This window comes from Phoca vitulina, unplaced genomic scaffold (assembly GCF_004348235.1).
Source record: "Phoca vitulina isolate PV1807 unplaced genomic scaffold, GSC_HSeal_1.0 scaffold3, whole genome shotgun sequence".
Classification (NCBI taxonomy): domain Eukaryota; kingdom Metazoa; phylum Chordata; class Mammalia; order Carnivora; family Phocidae; genus Phoca; species Phoca vitulina.
In genome coordinates, this window is record NW_022589706.1 from 34,365,882 (window position 1) to 34,383,613 (window position 17,732).

The following is a 17,732-nucleotide window of genomic DNA, read 5'->3' on the forward strand; positions in this document are numbered from 1 at the left end:
TCATTAATCTAAAAATATACAGAGCTAAAATTTAAAGCCAGGTCAAACTAGGCACTTGACTACTATGCCATGTTTCCTACTGGGAATTAATTATGAAGCCGTTAGTATTGAGATACTAATTACAAATAATTTTCCAGTTGGAAAAGATGAAATTTCCTTACATCTATATTATATACTTTGAATATTAGTTTAAAAACTTCATCAGATGATAGATACATTATATGAATTATAAGGAAGTACATATATTAAGTTTGGCAATGACTGTATAGATTAATAATCACACTTTGGTAGCTAATGTGTTAAAGATTTTATGGATTTTTGATTTTTTCTTTTTTCGTTTAAATAAAGTGGAAATAACCCTCAGGAGAAAAGTTAGATATTAGAGGAACATTTGCAAAAACAAACTGAAGGCCACTTTAATGGTGGCTATTTGCAATGACATTCATTAAGCATTAATTTTTAAAACCTGACTGGATATATTTAAATCATAAATGGGGTACACGCTCCTTTCCTTGTCAAATGATACAGACACGAACAGAAAGCTAATAATGTCCTCTCACTCTTCCATCCTTCCCCTTTGAGTAAACAATTTTGGTGTGTATCTTACTACATATTTTCTATATTTATATAAAAATATACAAATATATAAAGAATATATAAGGATAAGTTATATTACCAAATGTTTCACCTTATTCGGCTACTGCATTTTTTAATTTATATATTATTCAGATTTTTCTCTAAGACGGTAATTTAAATCTTAGCCAGAGATTCTCAACCCTTGCAGATTAGCTTGAAAGAAAAAATTGTCAGAGCCCCATTCCCAGAGATTCCAGCTTAATTGACCTGGGTGGAGCCTTGGCATCCAGCTCCCCAGTTGACTGATGTGTACCTAGTTAGAACCACTGATTTAAGCAATCCAAACAGGCTGCAAACACCAGCTGCCTGCTTGAATTGTCCTGGTATGCATCCTCCCAGGAAGGCCTTCCATTGAGATTACAGCATCAATGCTGACTGGGGAAACTCTGGGAGGCTTTTCTTAAATTTAAAGTCTCCTCAAGAAGGTTGGCTATCAGGTAGAAAATTTGTGTAATCTTAAATCATTTTAGGGACACTCACATGACTGCAAGAAATGCTACCAAGGCCAGGAATTCAGAGGCCACATAAATGACAGTCTGCTCTATGAAGCTGGATTTATTCCCAGAGTTGACTGAACTGTATAGAGATCTGCCCTTGCCTGAAGAAGGAGGTTTCCAGATTCAGCCATCACAGGAAGCCACACCCAGAACTTGTTTCTCCCCTCTGGGAGACGCACCTTCTTAGTGGGTGCAGGAACTTGTTTGGCCTCTCCAGCCTGGTCTGGGAGAGTTTGCAAGCCTCCCAAGCGGATGCATGAGTTTGCCATGGAGAGCTCTTCACTGTTAGTGAAACATTTGTATGATCCTTTAGTTTCCTTCACTTTTCGATACATATATGAGAAACATTTGAGAAAACATAAGATCTACAAAAGAATTGTGGAGGTTTGGGGATAAAACGATTGGCAGCCAGCGATTAATAGGTTTAGATCTGAATTATTGCCATTATTGGTTCTGTCTTTTCCTAATTCCCTTTCCTTTCTCAAAGCACTTAGTTGGTCAGAAGTTTTGAGAGACCAGATGGGTTGCTGGAATTTATTTTGAAGAAAACAATTTTTTTAAAGCCCTGAGTTTTAAGCTAACAGACCATGGCAGGTATATGAACAGAGCACATCGCACTGAGTGAGGGAAGGGTTGGGGGCGGGGGCGGGGGCGGCGGGGGGGGGCGGGAGGAAAGACCAAATCAAAATTGTGGTCTTCTCAATTTCTTTCCCAGTATAAAACGATGATATTAAATGTTTAGATTTGATCCCTTTACCCTCCAAAAAATAACTGCCAAGGCTTTCAAGGCTACGTAAGTGGCTGGGGTGGGACTATAAAGGCCCCGGACGAACCGGGTATCCCCACCCAACAGACAGGGAGCAGTATGCCCCAGACGCCGCTGGGAAGCCAGTCTCCTCCAGGCCCCGCCCCTTACGTCACGGGAGGCGGGGCGGCGGGCGATTGGCTGTTCTCGGAAGCAGGGCGGCTCCCGAGCCTGGCCGGGACGGGAGGAGGAGGAGGAGGTCGTGGTTGGGCTCCGGCTCCCGCAGTGGAGTTTGGGGGCTGTCTTCTGAGAGTTGATTCCCACCTCCACCCTCACCCCCGCCTCCGCAAAAGCAAATGGCTGGCGTAGAAGCATAACCCGCCTCCACTCTTCGGATTTGTGCTGGGTTTTTCTCTTGCACCTTGAGAGTGGCGATCGTCATGCTGTGATGTGTGCCGAGGGAGGAATTGGTAAGGGTGAACGTGCGAAACCCTTGGACTGTCTTCTGTTTTACTTCTCACCCTTCTCCTCGCTCCCTTCCCCTCTTCCTCTCCCGCTTCCCCAAAAACTGCTTTCAGGTTTGATGAAGTGCCTCAAAAGTAGATGTTAGGGCTGTTGTTGAATTTGGGGGGGAAAAAAAAGGAGAAACACACCATTTTCAGTCACTTGATTTTGATTTCAGAGGAGGAATTATTTTATCTGTTCTTAAAGCTGGGATTTGTGAAAAGATAAATTATGCGCACACACACTTGTCACCTCATTGTGAAATGGAACAGTTTAAGGCAATTTTGGCTTTGTCTCAAAGGTAACGAAGAGGATGGGGGTTGAAGTTTTAGCCCAGTAAATAAACCGGGTTTGTTCCTTAGGAAGGAAAAGGTGCTTGTGTTGGAGTTTGCTCAGAAATAGTTTTTAAAGGAGTGGGGCAAAAAAGCCCGCGTTCTTCCCCGCACACACTAACTGCAGAACTTAATAGTTTGGAGCATCCTTCCTCTTACATTATAAAACATAGTCATACTTTACTATGTACAGCAGAGAGACATCAGGTTGGTTAGTGAAACCCTCCAGTTTGGAGGGTCGAGCCTCTGTGACTCTAACAAGGATATATTTAAACTACCCTTAATTATAAGGGCATGCGAACCCAGCTGTTTAGAATGTTACCTCAATAAGACCACAAAGTTTCTTCCTGCTTCTTTTCCTGCTAGTTCTTTACAAGGAGAAAACAGTTCTATAGTCTGAGAGCAAGCCTCTGACTCTCAGCCTTGAAAGATTGATCCACAAGAATAGGGGCGGCTTATCCACCAACTGATTGCTGTATCAGAAAGCTCCAGAGGAGATAGTAATTTTTATACTGGGCTAGGTCAAATTTCTGTGAAGAGTACCATCATTAAAAAAAAAAAGTCTTTGGCTTGTTAAGAGCAGACATGTGACACTGATCCCTGTAACACCTTAAACTCATTCAGTGCCCCAGTGTGAGCCTGCACTCCAAGCTACCCCAGGAGGTAATGTCTGCTCCTTCTAGACTCTTTTCTAGTCTCATTACAAATACATATTACATACCTACATTGAGATAGTTTGTTTTTATCAAAATGAGATCATACTGCATATATTGAAAAACAACTTGGCAACATTCAACAAGTTTTAGGGAGTTTAAAAAATGACACTAACTGCTAATTTAACACCTGCTAAATTGTATAAAAAAATGGAGAACCTAAGCAGTCTAAAACAGGATTTCAGAGGCGCCTGGGTGGCTCAGTTGGTTAAGTGTCTGCCTTTGGCTGAGGTCATGATCCCCGGGGTCCTGGGATCCAGTCCCATGTCAGGCTACTTGCTCAACTTGGAATCTGCTCCCTCTCCCTTTGCCCCTCCCCCTGCTCTTGCGCGCGCGCTCTCTCTCTCTCTCTCTCTCTCTCTAATAAAATTTTTAAAAAAAAAAAAAAAACCCAGGATTTCAGGAAGCTTGACCTTTGCATGGCAAGAACCAAATACTTTTTCAATACAATTACTTAGAGAACCTAAATAGAAATAGAGTAGGATATTTTTTATTTTGATATCAGTAAAATGAAGGAAATGACTCATTGGTTAGACAAACTTCTTAGAATCACTTTTTAAAATAAGAGGTAAAAAATATTCACATATTGAAGGCTACAGTACATGTTTTAGTTATTGTCTGATCAGAAGTAGTCTTTTTAATAAAGGAAAATCAAAGAAAATGCTAAAAGCAAGATCACTTGAGGATTCCCAAAACCCAACGCATTGGTGAACATAAATTTAATCTCTTGTCAGTGCTTGAAAAAAAAGAAGAATCTGTTCATCAACCCTTGGAGCAATAATGTGCATGCTGGATGCTATCACCATTCTTGGACCATAGTTAGAGCAGCTGAGCAGCTTTCCTTATTTCAGAAGAGGTTTGAAGTGAGCATACGTATTCGCGTAAAGACATTATTCCCTTCCTATTATCTAAGATGGACTTACTTCATTTCAGAAATCATCTTAGGGGCGCCTGGGTGGCTCAGTTGGTTAAGCATCTGCCTTCGGCTCGGGTCATGATCTCAGGGTCCTGGGATCGAGTCCCACGTTGGGCTCTCTGTTCAGTGGGGAGCCTGCTTCTCCCTCTGCCTGCCACTCCCCCTGCCTGTGCTCTCTATCTCTGTCAAATAAATAAATAAAATCTTTAAAAAAAAAAAATCATCTTAGCCATAGAAACAACACTTTTCATGGAACTAGTAGTACTATTAGAGTAAGAAGTAACAGTGGTACTAGTTTCGTAGAAGAGTTGTGGCCTTCATGAAATCTTTATGCTTCTAAATGAAGGGTATATTCATATAACGATTTGAGGTAATTATATGGGAAAATGTATTAAAACCTGTACATCTTTGCAGGCTTTGGGTCTAGAAATATATACCAAGGAAACCATCTGAATTTTATAGGAAGATTTATAAATATGTTTATTACAGTGTTGTCTGTAATATGAAAAAAACAAACAAACAGAATAAAGCCCCCAGTAGCAAAATACTTAAATTAAGGTAATATATATCTATATTGATAAAATTCACTTGTGAAAATAGTTTTGAAAAAGTTTCGTGATTTAAAAAATCCTTGCAATGTTTTGAGTGAAAAAGCAAAATTTAACACTAAATTATCTTGAATGTGTAAAATATAATTTTGAAATATAAAATACCACTTTCTCAAATATTAAGCCCTTAGTACATGTCAGGCATTTTTCTAAATTAACAAACCTTGAACAACATTGAACAAGACTGTTGTACTTCCTGTTTGCCTACAAGTTCCTGTTTGTATCAATGGATATATTCACTGACATATATGAAAAAGAAATTGGATTTCTAGGTGGTAGAGTTACAGCTTTTTAAAAATATTTTCCCACATATTCCCAAATCTTCTACAACAACTATTATTCTATAATCACAAAAATACTGTTTTGAAAAATATTGCCAAGAAATGCCAAAACTGAAATTAAAACTCTAAGGTCTACATTTTATATACTGGTAAGCCCTTTCAGAAGATACGATAAGACACAGTGAGACATAAATAGACACCCACATGAAAAATTATGCCCAATGAAAAATAGGCATAAATGGGCAATCACAAAAGAGAAAAATGGGCTTTTTTAAGGTTGGGATGTTTATTTTTTAAGGTTCGATGTTTATTTCCCTGTATTGGGAGAATACTCAGCATAGCAATAAGTTACCACATTTTTACACATCACATTAACTAGCATGGAAAGGCAATCAAAATGTGTGAAGTTGTTGGGAAGGAAGACTTTTTCATGATATGGAAAAATCTTTGTGATGGAATGAAAAGTTACAAATCTTACTTTTGAAAAAAATATCCAATCTATGCACAGAAACTAATTTATTGGTGGAGAATAAACCAAATGTTAATGTTACTTATGTGTGGGTGGTGGAGTTCTGGGTGATTTCTGGTTTTTCTCATGGTATTAATCTGTAGTTTCTAAAATTTCGACAGTAAGTATATTTTAGTTATCAGGAAAAACAAGTCACTATCCTAATAAAGCAATTTGTCCTAGAACGAAGAGCACATAGATGATACTCCCTTTCCCTTCTTGCATAAAGCCTCTGTAGTCTCTGTGTGGGTAATCCCCTGTCAGATGTCATCATTGTTTCTGGATTGTATTTGCTGGTGAGAACATTTGGATTATAAGGGAATCCCAAGATAAAACTTACTCTAGTCACATTCACTCTCCTGCCCCCAGCTATTTTCTAAAATAATAAACAGTGTTGGACTGATTAAAGCTTTATTCCTTTTCATTTCCTGTTGATCATATCTGCTTGGGGCCCAAGCCACTAGGCTTTAATTACACACTCCCTAGTTTCTTTTTCTAAAATCTACTTACTCCATTCAAGGCCTTTCTGAATGAGGAAGAGGAAGGAATATGACTGTATTTAGGTTAGCAAAACAAATTTATAAAATTTCAACTCTTTATATAGGAAAGATAATAAAATCAGAGTAGCTTCTGAGAAAGAAGGTGAAAATCAGTTTTAAATTATCCAAAAATTTTGGGGTGCCTGGGTGGCTCAGTCAGTTAAGTGCCTGCCTTTGGCTCAGGTGGTGATCCCAGAGTCCCAGGATGGAGCCCCATGTCTGTCTGGCTCCCTGCTCAGCAGGGAGTCTGCTTCTCCTTCTGCCTCTCATCCCGCTTGTGCTTGTGTGTGTGCTCGCATGCTCTCTCTCTCAGATAGATTTTTAAAAAATTATCCAAAAATGTTGTGACCTCTTCTTCTTCAAGTTATTGTTCTCATAATTAGCACTATTTAAAAACATTCTCATTTCCCTTATAGGCTATAACAATACACTGAAGGTTATAGTTAAAAAATCTTAATTTATAAATCCTTTCTTCACTAAAGTCTTTCCTAAAGAGGTGTTCTCATATTTTTATCACGAAGATTCTCTCTACTTACCTGTGATGTCCTTCAGCTAACAAATCAACATTTCTGCCTTGCCAGGTTAGAAAAATGCCTGCTTCTGAACTATTAACCATACTTTTAAGGTTCCTAAACCAGGGACTGAGAGAAAAGTGAAATGTTTTCAATAGGGCAATGGAATTTATTTGTTTGTTTGTTTGTTTATTTGTTTATTTTACAGAGTGAATGAGCACGGGGGTGGGGGGGGGGGGAGAGTTTGGGGGTCGGCAGGGGAATATGCGGAGGGAGAGGGAGAATCTCCAACAGCCTCCTGCTGAGTGTGGAGCCAGAAGTGGGGGTGGGGGGGCTGGATTTCAGAACCCTGAGATCATGACCTGAGCCCAAACCAAGAGTCTGATGCTTAACCTACTGAGCCACCCAGGTACCCCAGGAAAATGGAATTTTAATAATTCTTACTCAGAATCCCATATTGTCTTCCTTCTCTCTCAAATTGTAACATTTCATTTAAGCTAACCTAATGCAAAAGAGCAGGTATTGTGGTCCCCAGTGCCCAATTTGTCACACTTTTGCCTGCTTGATTTGGGTCATGGTTCAGATGGATCGGGTGGTGGTAGGAACGTGTGGATAGAGTATGTGGTGTTAAGGATGTAGTATTGGTACTGGGCAGAGGACAGGAGGAATAGTGGGGAATCGGAGAGTCGTCCCTGCCAGGTTGTTACCATGTTGCCCTTGCCAGCCACTGGTGCTGCTCTTGTCACAGGGGTGCACTCAGGTACCTTTGGAAATCTCTAATGATACCACTCCTTGTTCGGTTACTGGTCAACCGTGTTCTGAAGCACATTGCTCCTTTTTTCCAGTCTAGTCTCCCTACCTTTTCTCCCCCATTGTGATGTGTCTTTCAACTTCTTGCAAATAAATCCTTTAAATGTCCATATCACACCCTCTCAAATATCTTCAGTGATTTCCCATTTCCTTCAAACTAAGTATAAGTTCTTCATCTTAGTAAGAACTTACATGGTCCTAACATAGATATCCATCTTAATTTCCCCTCACTCCTTATTTTGTACTTGAAGCTCCAGCCATATTGAAGTACTCAGCAGTACTTAAATGAACACAGGGCTTTTCAACCACCCAGACTTCATTCATAATATTTCCTTTTCTAAAATCTACAAATCTCTCCTCTCAGATTGTAGACATTTCCCAAAGCTCATTTAACATGCTCTCTCTTCCCAGAAGCCTCCCCTCCACTCCCTTTCTGTCTTCCAGCCTCAGGTCATGTCTTCTCATAGGACTTTCTGCTTTCTAAATTTTTATACTGTATGATTACACCAGTGTCATCTTTTTTTGTTGAATTGAGTATGTTGACCTGTTCTGGGCACTTTTATTCTTTTCCAATGTACCCAGCACGGTGCCTAAGAGAAGGTAAAATAAATGAACACTAGAAGGTAAGCTCCTAGGAGGCAGAGATTTTTGTCTGTTTTATTCCCTGACTTATTTTTGTTATCTGTAACATTGCCTGGCATATAGTAGAAGCTCAACAAACAATAGTTGAAAGATGAAGTTATTCAGCATATTAGGCACAGTGCATTATTTAATAAACCTCCTTACAAAACTTTGTGAGGTGGATGATGTTATTTCCATTTTACAGATGTGGAAACTGAGGCTCAGAGGGGCTAAGATCTTGTGGTATGTTGCAGACTGTCAATTTGACCACTGATATAGAAGTTATGTCTACATTATTCTTTCATCTAGTAAGTGTGCAATAGCATTATGCCTAAAAAACAATGTAAATACCTTAACCAAAACAATGTACATACATTAATGCCTATCTGTCTTAATTTAAAAATGCTTTATGGCTAAAAAATGCTAACTATTATCTGAGTTTTCAGCGAGTTGTAATCTTTTTGCTGGTGGAGGGTCTTGCCTCCGTGCTGATGGCTGCATCACTTGAACTTTTATCAGTATCAGTATCACTTGAACTTTTAGAGCTTGTATTTTTTCTACTAGCTGCAGATGTATTTGTTGCTTTTTTTGAAAACAGCTAATTATATCATCACTTCTTATTTGAGATGAATGTGTTTTAAAGGGTGGGTAGCACTGTGTTGATTATTGGAATTGGCCATTTATTATGAATCCATTTTATAATTCCAGTGAGCACCATTAACTTAATACCATTTACAGTTTTCATTTGTCCCTTACTGGTGTTTATATACTACCCAGTGTAAGACCTACAGGCCTCAGGAACAGTTTAAATATATATGTTGAGACAATTTGAATTCGGTCATACCTCGTTTTATTGCACTTTGCAGGTAATTGAATTTTTTACAAATTGAAGGTTTGCGGCAACCGTGTCGAACAAATCTATCAGTGCCATTTTTTTAACAGCATTTGCTCACTTTGTGTCTGTGTGTCACTTTGTAGTGATTCTTGCAGTATTTCAAGCTTTTTCATTCTTATTACATAATTTCATTCTTATTATATTTGTTATGCTGATTAGTGATCAGTAGTTCCTGGAGATGGAATCTACTCCTGGTAAAGCTATCGTGAAGATTGTTGAAATGACAACAAAGGATTTAGAATATTACCTAAACTTAGTTGTTAGAGCAGTGGCGGGGTTTGAGAGGATTGACTCCAATTTAAAAGAAGTTCTTTGGGTAAAATGCTGTCAAACAGCATCACATGCTACAGAGAAATCGTTTGTGAAAGGAAGAGTCAGTTGATGCAGCAAATGTCTTATTTTAAGAAATGGCCACAGTCACCCTTAACCTTCAGCAACCACCACCCCGATCAGTCAGCAGCCATCAGCACTGAGGCAAGACCCTCCACCAGCAAAAAGATTACAACTCGCTGAAAACTCAGATAATAGTTAGCATTTTTTAGCCATAAAGCATTTTTGAATTAAGACAGATAGGCATTAAGGTATGTACATTGTTTTGGTTAAGGTATTTACATTGTTTTTTAGGCATAATGCTATTGCACACTTACTAGACAACAGAATAATATAGACATAACTTTTATATGCACCAGGAAACTAAAAAATTCATTTGACCTTATTGTAGTCTGGAACCGAATATGTCCAAGGTATGCCTGTAGTTGTCATATGTAATCTATGCTTTCATTACATTAAGTCATGTGCTAACGTAATTTTTAGCCATTGTAACATAATACTTCTCTATGAAATATAACATTTTAAGTCATCCAACACTTCCAGAAGTGAATCTTCAAATAGTTTTTAGAAATTAATTAAATCCCTCATCTATTCTACTGAAATTCTTTAGTTCAACTAAAGAAATGCCCATCTTCATCTTGTATCCAGTGATGCCATATACATTTAAAGGAAAATATGACTTAAAGTTTTACTCTGATGTGTTTATTTGATTCATATTTAGAACTCAGGTTAATAATCTGCAAAAAACCTTTGGAAAATATTTGATGTAGTCTACTGATTTAACCCCTAGTATTACAAGTATATACCATCTTTCAGCAGTTACATTCTTTCCATTTTAGCTACAAATAACTCCATTTTTCCCCTCTAATCCCTCATTCTTTTAGGCATGTTATTTTCTTTTGGCTCTAAAAAGAATTTCTGTGGTTACACATCCAGAAAATACCCTATTTCTTGTGTATGAAAGAGTAGTTTCACTAATTATTTGAGCAACAGTAATATATACACTATTGGGATAGAAGTGATTAGTTGCATGAAAATATTTAATGACAATGAATACATGGAGAAAGTATATTTAGAAATTAAAAATAAGTTTTTCCAGAGCAGATTTGAGTTGCCTGCGTCAGTGGTTTTCAAAGTCTGGTACCCATCAGCATCAGTTGAACTTGTTAGAAAAACAAATTCTCAGGCCTCACTGCAGATTTATTGAATTTGAAACTGGTGTGTGTGTGTGTGTGTGTTTTCAAAGTCTGGTACCCATCAGCATCAGTTGAACTTGTTAGAAAAACAAATTCTCAGGCCTCACTGCAGATTTATTGAATTTGAAACTGCTGTGTGTTTGTGTGTGTGTGTGTGTGTGTGTGTGTGTGTGTGTGTGTGTGAATTTGAAACTGGTGTGTGTGTGTAGGGCGCAGAGGCTGTGTTTTCACAAACTCCAGGTGATTCCGATCTGTGATAGTTTGAGAACATAAGCTTACGGTAAGATCCTTGATGAGCAGGTCATATTCGCTGGGTTTTGGTGGGCGGGTGCCTGGTCTAGTTGAAAAGGCCTCTAAGGAAGACAATTCCATTGACTCCTGTATGCCATTTCAGATACCTGTGTGTTATTACTGAGCTGGCTTCAAAAGACATAATTAAACTAAACATTTCTGTGTTTCGTAAGGGAAAAAGGAGGACATTTTTTTTTCATCCTCAGTAGGGATTTTGTGCCTGGGGAATCAAGTTTTCTTATCAGAGGTCCTTGAGTGCCTTTGTGGAGGCGGCGACTGATATAGATTCCTACTCTGATCATTCAAGTTGTAATTAATTAATTCCATATAAAGTTAGAGTTCCAGGGGCGCCTGGGTGGCTCAGTCGTTAAGCATCTGCCTTCGACTCAGGTCATGATCCCAGGGTCCTGGGATCGAGCCCCGCATCGGGCTCCCTGCTCTGCGGGAAGCCTGCTTCTCCCTCTCCCACTCCCCCTGCTTGTGTTCCCTCTCTCGCTGTGTCTCTCTCTGTCAAATAAATAAATAAAATCTTAAAAAAAAAAATAAAGTTAGAGTCTCAGCATAAAAGTATTTTCACAGTGCATCTGTATACAGCACAGGCTGTGTTCTTTCAGTATGCTTGGGATTTAATCAAGTCAGCTTAAGTCTCTCATTTATTGCTGAAATGTTTTGTCAGTTCTCTTTATCCTATTAGACCCACATGGTGCTGAACAGTTCATTTCAGAATATTGGAGATAGGTCATGTTATGAAGATACTGGAAATCAGCAGAAAGAACCTTGAAATAGGTCCTTTAGTAAGAATTGAAAACCTGACCTTCAAGTGTTTTTTCCCCACACTGACTTTAATTTTCTAATATATAGAGCAATGAAGGTAATATTTGGAAAGTATAATGACTTGTTTTTAAGGTTGAGATTCCTTTTATATCTAGAAATGTATATGCCCTACATAAGTATAATGTGTTTTACTGCAACATTATCTAAACCTTTTGCAGAAAATTTTTATTTTTTTTTTACATAATCTCTACACCCAACATGGGGCTTGAACTCATAACCCCGAAATCAAGAGTCAGTCAAGAGTCACATGCTCTACCAACTGAGCCAGCCAGGTGCCACCACCCTCCCAAATTATCTTTTTGCAGAAAATTATTTAAATTCTATTTCACAGCTAACTTTCATAAAGAAGACAATCTCCCATAGCTACCTGGGCATTTAAGTAAGCTATCTTAAAATTTAACCACCTACATCTATGAGATTTTTAGTAATAATCTTTTGTCCAAAGGAGACCTGAATGCTTGAGGTGGCTTTGCCACATTTTTAATTACATTCAAGCTTTCTTGGCAGGGACACACATATTTGCCTTTATGATGAAGCTTATATATATACTAACTCATGTTTCTGTTTTCTCTGACATGGTATCAAGTATTATTAGTATGATACACATGCTGCTTGTGGACTTGGATGTGAATATCTTTTTCAGCGTTGAGACAGCATGCTTGTCTTGCATTTTATAAGGTTATTCTTAAAACAAAAACTTAAAGGATTACATCTTTTCCCTGAATCTTAAATGTAGGTATGCTTTTCTCTACCATAAGCATTTGGCTTTGTGATTAAACTTGGGCATGTTTGGTGGGATTAGTTTTAGAATAGATTTTCACTGAAATGAAGATCTGTTTTCTAATGATAAAGTAAATATGTATTTTCATAGTAAAAAATATGAACAGGTACAAAAGATATTTAAAAGTTATCTATTAATTACTACCGTAAAATAACCAGTGTTAATGGTTTAAAACTGTTTTATTCCAGATTCATATATATAAATAGTTTATATATTCCATTTGAGTTCATACTGGTATACAGATCTAGATCATGGATTAAAACCTTGTAAACCCCATTTTTTAAAAAGATTTTATTTATTTGAGAGGGAGAGCGAGTGAGAGTACATGAGTGGGGGATTGGGGCAGAGGGAGAGGGAGAAGCAGACTCCCCTGCTGAGCAGGGAGCCCGATGCGGGACTCCATCCCAGGACCCTGGGATCGTGACCTGAGCCGAAGGCAGACACTTAACCAACTGAGCCACGCAGGTGCCCCCAAACATTTTTTTTAATAAAAATTCATTCGAATATTTTTTTTAAACAGCTGTATTATATTTCCACTTAGATATACCATAATTTAACAATTTCTCTTTTTCTGGACACATGGATTAGTGCCGTTTCCAGTGCTGAATTGATCATCTTTCTACTCAGTGCCAAGGCGGATGAACATTATAAGGCATATTACGTTTTGGCTCCAGAGAAGTGAAGAAGCAGGCTAGATTACGCCAGGACTGTATGAAAGCTTGCTTTCATTGAGCATTATGAACAAAGAAACTCTTTGCTATATTTAGTACAAAAAATATTAAAAAACAGTAATTTAATTGCTTTTTTTAGGTTACTGGTGAAATTGGAAATATTCTTTCGTATGGATTTGTAGTTTGTCAGTGTCCGTGTGTTTGTTCATGCTCTTCTCCCAGCTATGTTCTTCTTGTAAATATTTAAACCAGAAATGGTTTCTAATATTGCTTTTATAAGATATCAATGTAAAAAGTAGGCTATTGTAAGTGATAATAGGACTTGTTAGGATGAAAATGACACAGTAGGGTAGTTCCTCCAAATTATCTGTGAAAATTTTAAGGTAGATACAAATGTGAATAAATCTTAGTGATTTTAAATACAGTTTAAGCACGCCATCATACAAAATTTTAGCGAGCATATTCAAATGTCAAAATGAATTTATGACACATTTATAGATAATGTGCAGTTTAGGAATTAATAAAAGCCTACCTATATATGAATGAGTAATAAAATGGAGTGGAGAGAACAGCTGGGTTATTTTATGTGACTGCCACTAACTTGATGTATAATAATGGGTGAGTCAATGTCTCTGAATCTCAGTTTTCTTGTGTATAAAGTATAGTTGGATATTTAAGGTTTTTTTTCCAGCTTTCAAATGATGAATTTTCTATTGAAGTTGCTAAGCCTTATCCTCTTTAAATATTTTTCCTTTACTTTAAATAGTTTTCAGAAAACTTCCTCCTTAAGAGTGCTATAACAGTGAAATTCAAATACTTCAGCTATTTTTAAAAATAGGGTCTATTTGTTTATTTCCCTTTTTTAAATGTTCATTTTTTTAAAAGATTTTTATTTATTTATTTGAGAGAGGAAGAGAATGCAGTGGAGAGGGGAGGGGCAGAGGGAGAGAGAATCCCAAGCAGACCACGCTGAGTACGGAGCCCAACGTGGGACTTGATCCCACCACTCTGAGATTGTGACCTGAGCTGAAACCAAGAGTCAGACACTTAACCGACTGCGCCACCCAGGCACCCCTTTATTTCCCTTTTTATGTCTTCTTGTTGCATCGTCTTGTTAGTGGCCATTTTCGGGTTCCACGCTATAAATCTTTTTTTTTTTTTTTTTAAGAGAGAGTGTGCGAGAGTGTGGGAGAGAGAATCTTAAGCAGGCTCCATGCTCAGCACAGAACCCAGTGCAGGGCTCAGTCTCACGACCGTGAGATCATGACCTGAGCCGAGATCAAGAGTTGGACCCTTAACCAACTGAGCCACCCAGGTGCCCCTACATGGTATAAATCTTAATATGAAACTCTAATAACTTTAGCATGTACAATAAAAGATATAGTGAGATATAGTGAGATCATGAAATAACTAAGCTTTTACAATTTGTGGAGCTGGTGTATACAAGATTGTTACAGGTATCCTGTTTTTTTGCTGTGTATCAGAGGGGTGTTACTTCATATGAATGAAGGCATATTACCTTTTGGCTCCAGAGAAGTGAAGAAGCAGGCTAGATTATGCCAGCACTGTATGAAAGCTTGCTTTCATTGAGCATTATGAATAAAGAAACTCTTTGCTATATTTAGTACAAAAAAATATTAAAAAACAGTAATTTAATTGCTTTTTTTAGGTTACTGGTGAAGTTGGAAATATTCTTTCGTATGGATTCCACAAATACGTATTGAAAGTCTACTCTGTGCTTGATAACTTTTGAGGCCTAGGTTGTATCAGTGAACAAAAAAGATAGAAAGTCCTCCTCTAATGAAGAGGAGAGCCAACAAGGGCTAAAATACAATAATAATTTTATGATGTTAGAAAGTGAGCAAAAGTTCTTTGGAAAATAAAACTGGGAAGGAGAGCAGGGATTGCTGGGGGGAAGCTGGAGGGAGTAGCCTGAAGCGGGGGAGGAGTAGTAGACTGAGTAGTGGAGACTGAAGGAAGGGAGGAGGAGTAGATCAGAGAGCACTTTGGGAGGCAGACGCAGGTGACACTGACAGCTGTTTTCATAATTAAGATGAGAACCTCTAGAGAGTTTTAAATTGTGAAAAATTCAGGATGTAACTTGGGTTTTAACTGGACTAGGTGGTAGTGGTAGAGGTGATTCCAAGTGGTGAGATTCTGGATATATTTTAAAGGAAGAGCCAAGAGAATTTGCTGACTGACTATATGTTTGTTTTGAGGGAGAGAGCAAGCATGAGCAGGGGGTGGGGGAGCAGAGGGAGAGGAGAGAACCTTAAGCGGACTCCAAGCTGAGCACAGAGCCTGACTCGGGGCTCGATCTCATGACCCGAGATCATGACTTGAGCCAAAATCAAGAGTCAGACACTTGACTGGCTGAACCACCCAGGCGCCCATATATGGGTTTTGAGGAAAGGACAGGACCCCGGGATGAATCAGAGGCTTTGTGACTGAGGATCTGGAAGGGTAGAACGGCCATCACCTGATAGGGCTGATCTGTGGCGGAAGCAGGTTTTGGGGGAGGAGCACAGTTCTGTCCATGTTACCATCTAGCGATAGGCTGCCTCGTTGGCAGTCAGATACATGAGTCTGGAGTTTTGGGAGGAGGTCTGAGCTGGAGGACAGTTACATGGGGGAACCTGTAGAAGTTCTGGTTTGATGGCTTTGGTTTTCTCAGTACAGTAGAAACAGGGTCATCAGCAGGAAGAGTCAGGAGGGGGAGATAGGGCAAGTGAGAGCAGAAGGTGTGAAATACTTGTCTGTGAAAGTGGAAAGACGATGAGAGTGGAAATGCTGCTTGCAGCCAGCATGTGTGGCCAGTTCCTGATTCATGCTTAGTGATTGAAAGTGACATTGATCAGGGACATTATGTTTCTCCCCAGGTACTTTCCACCTGTAGGTACTACAACAGACTATAATACGGATTTAGATATAACTGGTTTGAATACAACTAGGGTAAGAGTTTTGCCAAGAAAGGAGAGCAGAGCTAAGGGGTAGAGAGAATATATACAGAAGTGATAACAGGGTTGACCATAAAATTGAAACTGAATAAAGGGAACTAAGGCCATGCATGAAGGGGGGCAGTGAAGGATCATGGTTTAGTTGCTTACAGGTCCCTGTGGGGTCAGATGGTACTGAAGTCAGGTTCAAAATGAATCATTTAAAAGCAACTTTTATTTGTGTGTACTGAACCATGTGTCAAATACATGTAAAGAGCTTTCTATTGAATGCATCAAATGAGTATTTTTAAATTAAATACAAATATTTGATTAGTTAACTTTATTTTTTTTAAAGATTTTATTTATTTATTTGAGAGAGTGAGAGCACTAGAGAGAGAGAGAGCAATCACTAGCGTGGGGCAGAGGGAGAAGGAGAAGCAGGCCCTCTGCTGAGCAGAGCCTGACATGGGGCTCGATCCCAGGAGCCTGGGGTCATGACCTCGGCCAAAGGCAGACACCCAACCGACTGAGCCACCCAGGCGCCCCTGATTTGTTAACTTTAGTTCTTCAAATGAAGTATGTCTTTAGTTCTTTTTGCCTTAAATAACATAATTTCACATTTTTTATACTAGTCCTCTTTCTTGTAATCCTTGTGTTCTTTGGTAGGCTGCCAGAGGCTATGTGGCTTCTGCAAGCTTACTGCTCAAGTGTTTGTGTCCTTTGCTAGAGCTCTAATAGCCACAGGGACTCTCATTCCATCGGAGATATTTGCATTAGGCTGGCGTAACCAGCCACTCACCAAGCTGTGTCCCTTGGGTGAGTTTCTCAATCACTCTGAGCCTCAGTGTTTTCAACCCTAAATGGGGATAATAATATGTACTTTGTTGTAAAGATTAAAGTTATCACATATTTATCCCCAACACAGAACTCAGCTTGTCTTTATAAATGGTTGATATTGTTACGATCTTAGGTTTATTGGATGAATATTTTATTAGTGTTGAATAATCAAATCTCAAAAACATGCTATTCTGTCACTTCAATGACATATATTTTAGGAGTACTATTAGAATCACCAATGTCAAAGCACAGTATTAAAGATTGTTATCATTAACAGTTTCGTATGTGGTTTTTCAGCTTTAAGAATAGAGACATACTGGGAACTCACCATGAGTTATGGGTGAGCTTTTTTTAGTACTCAGTAACAGAGAAATATGCATACAACTACAGGCACCATTTTCCCTGCCTTTTTGCTAGCTTAAACCAGTTGGAAGCCTAAGCATCAGCAAAAGGTAACTCATTCGGATGTGTGGTCCTTTTCAAGGGAAAGCTGAGATACATTGAAGAAGACAGATGGTAAAGCTTTCAGTGTCTGAATGTGTGTATGTATATGTTTTATTCTCACATGAGAGGATTGAAGATGTCTTTATATTTAATGTGTTTGGAAACATTAAGGATGGGTAACTCTTCCCAGTATAAAACCAGGCATCTAGGTACCACACTCCTATTTTATACGTCTCTCTTCTTTCAAAATAAACATGTTGCATTTGAAAATTCAGATTTGACTCTTCAACTGCAA

The 17,732-nt window shown here is 38.6% G+C and overlaps 1 protein-coding gene across 1 annotated transcript in view; it reads left to right on the top strand.

Moving 5' to 3' along the window:
* Window positions 1-2,122: 2,122 nt before the first annotated feature.
* Window positions 2,123-17,732, top strand: part of ATP10D (ATPase phospholipid transporting 10D (putative)) — a 98,955-nt gene continuing 83,345 nt past the window's right edge. The window contains exon 1 of the mRNA XM_032400307.1: window positions 2,123-2,348. The gene's annotated coding sequence lies outside the window, so the exon portion shown is untranslated. The remainder of the gene's footprint in view (window positions 2,349-17,732) is intronic.